Genomic DNA, 3336 nt, shown 5'->3' on the forward strand with positions numbered 1-3336 from the left:
TAACCTTAACCCTGTTAGCTAACCCTTCCCCCAACCCTAACCTTAACCCTGTTAGCTTACCCTTCCCCTAACCCTAACCTTAACCCTGTCAGCTAACCCTTCCCCAACCCTAACCTTAGCCCTGTCAGCTAACCCTTCCCCCAACCCTAACCTTAGCCCTGTCAGCTAACCCTTCCCCCAACCCTAACCTTAGCCCTGTTAGCTAACCCATCCCCCAACCCTAACCTTAACCCTGTTAGCTAACCCATCCCCCAACCCTAACCTTAACCCTGTTAGCTAACCCTTCCCCAAACCTAACCCTGTTAGATAACCCTTCCCCCAACCCTAACCCTGTTAGCTAACCCTTTCCCCAACCCTAACCTTAACCCTGTCAGCTAAACCTTCCCCAACCCTAACCTTAACCCTGTCAGCTAACCCTTCCCCAACCCTAACCTTAACCCTGTTAGCTAACCCTTCCCCTAACCCTAACCTTAACCCTGTCAGCTAACCCTTCCCCAACCCTAACCTTAGCCCTGTCAGCTAACCCTTCCCCCAACCCTAACCTTAGCCCTGTCAGCTAACCCTTCCCCCAACCCTAACCTTAGCCCTGTTAGCTAACCCTTCCCCAACCCTAACCCTGTTAGCTAACCCTTCCCCCAACCCTAACCCTGTTAGCTAACCCTTCCCCCAACCCTAACCTTAACCCTGTTAGCTAACCCTTCCCCAACCCTAACCTTAACCCTAACCTTAACCCTGTCAGCTAACCCTTCCCCAACATTAACCTTAACCCTGTTAGCTAACCCTTCCCCTAACCCTAACCTTAACCCTGTTAGCTAACCCTTCCCCTAACCCTAACCTTAACCCTGTCAGCTAACCCTTCCCCAACCCTAACCTTAACCCTGTCAGCTAACCCTTCCCCAACCCTAACCTTAACCCTGTCAGCTAACCCTTCCCCTAACCCTAACCTTGACCCTGTTAGCTAACCCTTCCCCTAACCCTAACCTTAACCCTGTCAGCTAACCCTTCCCCAACCCTAACCTTAGCCCTGTCAGCTAACCCTTCCCCCAACCCTAACCTTAGCCCTGTCAGCTAACCCTTCCCCCAACCCTAACCTTAGCCCTGTTAGCTAACCCTTCCCCCAACCCTAACCTTAACCCTGTTAGCCAACCCTTCCCCCAACCCTAACCCTGTTAGCTAACCCTTCCCCCAACCCTAACCCTGTTAGCTAACCCTTTCCCCAACCCTAACCCTGTCAGCTAACCCTTCCCCAACCCTAACCTTAACCCTGTCAGCTAACCCTTCCCCAACCCTAACCTTAACCCTGTTAGCTAACCCTTCCCCTAACCCTAACCTTAACCCTGTCAGCTAACCCTTCCCCAACCCTAACCTTAGCCCTGTCAGCTAACCCTTCCCCCAACCCTAACCTTAGCCCTGTCAGCTAACCCTTCCCCCAACCCTAACCTTAGCCCTGTTAGCTAACCCTTCCCCCAACCCTAACCTTAACCCTGTTAGCTAACCCTTCCCCAACCCTAACCCTGTTAGCTAACCCTTCCCCCAACCCTAACCCTGTCAGCTAACCCTTCCCCTAACCCTAACCTTGACCCTGTTAGCTAACCCTTCCCCTAACCCTAACCTTAACCCTGTCAGCTAACCCTTCCCCAACCCTAACCTTAGCCCTGTCAGCTAACCCTTCCCCCAACCCTAACCTTAGCCCTGTCAGCTAACCCTTCCCCCAACCCTAACCTTAGCCCTGTTAGCTAACCCTTCCCCCAACCCTAACCTTAACCCTGTTAGCTAACCCTCCCCCAACCCTAACCTTAACCCTGTTAGCTAACCCTTCCCCAAACCTAACCCTGTTAGATAACCCTTCCCCCAACCCTAACCCTGTTAGCTAACCCTTTCCCCAACCCTAACCTTAACCCTGTCAGCTAAACCTTCCCCAACCCTAACCTTAACCCTGTCAGCTAACCCTTCCCCCAACCCTAACCTTAACCCTGTCAGCTAACCCTTCCCAACCCTAACCTTAACCCTGTTAGCTAACCCTTCCCCAAACCTAACCCTGTTAGATAACCCTTCCCCAACCCTAACCCTGTTAGCTAACCCTTCCCCAACCCTAACCCTGTTAGCTAACCTTTCCCCCAACCCTAACCCTGTTAGCTAACCCTTTCCCCAACCCTAACCTTAACCCTGTCAGCTAAACCTTCCCCAACCCTAACCTTAACCCTGTCAGCTAACCCTTCCCCAACCCTAACCTTAACCCTGTCAGCTAACCCTTTCCCCCTTAACCCCTAACCTTCCCCAAACCCTGTTAGATAACCCTTCCCCAAACCTAACCCTGTTAGCTAACCCTTCCCCCAACCCTAACCCTGTTAGCTAACCCTTCCCCAACCCTAACCCTGTTAGCTAACCCTTCCCCCAACCCTAACCCTGTTAGCTAACCCTTTCCCCAACCCTAACCTTAACCCTGTCAGCTAACCCTTCCCCAACCCTAACCTTAACCCTGTTAGCTAACCCTTCCCCCAACCCTAACCTTAGCCCTTTTAGCTAACCCTTCCCCAACCCTAACCCTGTTAGCTAACCCTTCCCCCAACCCTAACCCTGTTAGCTAACCCTTCCCCCAACCCTAACCTTAACCCTGTTAGCTAACCCTTCCCCTAACCCTGTTAGCTAACCCTTCCCCCAACCCTAACCCTGTTAGCTAACCCTTCCCCCAACCCTAACCCTGTTAGCTAACCCTTCCCCAACCCTAACCTTAACCCTGTTAGCTAACCCTTCCCCAACCCTAACCTTCCTTAACTCTTCAACCTAACTTCACCCTAAGCCCAAACCACTAGGCTATCTAACGTTAGCCACCTAGCGACCTAGCTACAATTCATAACATATCATATATTTAGCAAATTCATTACATATGGAACATTTCACAAATTCGAAACATATTGTATGTTTTGCAAATTCGAAACATAGAATATGAATTGTAATTCATAACATATGGAAATCCACAAATGAATACATACTGTAGCATACTAAATGGAGTCATGGATTTACGTACTGAATAATACGAAATGCCCTGAGACCAGGTGACATGTCGATGGTAAACGAGAGTTACAGATTTGCTGATACATTCTCACTGTTACATACTAAAGTGTTCCATGGGTTATAACATGGAGGTTGTTGTGTTTTTTGTTTTTTTCTGTATTGTTCAGTAATGATGTCATTTAGAACATTCTGAAAAGTGACGCCTCTGATCTTCCCTCCGTCCTCTCCTTGTCTCCCTCCGTCCTCTCCTTCTGTCCCTCCGTCCTCTTCTTGTCTCCCTCCGTCCTCTCCTTCTGTCCCTCCGTCCTCTCCTTGTTTCCC

At 50.2% G+C, this 3336-nt stretch overlaps 1 long non-coding RNA gene across 2 annotated transcripts; it reads right to left on the reverse strand.

The window, feature by feature from the left end:
• Positions 1–437: 437 nt before the first annotated feature.
• LOC127908399 (uncharacterized) lies at positions 438–1607 on the reverse strand. 2 transcript variants are annotated; one of them, XR_008067094.1, is made up of 5 exons: positions 1582–1607; positions 1300–1330; positions 951–981; positions 768–798; positions 438–469 (listed from the first exon to the last, which is right to left on the reverse strand). It is a non-coding gene; the product is annotated as an uncharacterized LOC127908399 (long non-coding RNA). The 2 variants fall into 2 exon arrangements; XR_008067095.1 differs by lacking the exon at positions 768–798 and adding an exon at positions 805–835.
• Between the last annotated feature and the right edge of the window lie 1729 nt (positions 1608–3336).

This window comes from Oncorhynchus keta, chromosome 17, assembly GCF_023373465.1.
Source record: "Oncorhynchus keta strain PuntledgeMale-10-30-2019 chromosome 17, Oket_V2, whole genome shotgun sequence".
NCBI classification, from domain to species: domain Eukaryota; kingdom Metazoa; phylum Chordata; class Actinopteri; order Salmoniformes; family Salmonidae; genus Oncorhynchus; species Oncorhynchus keta.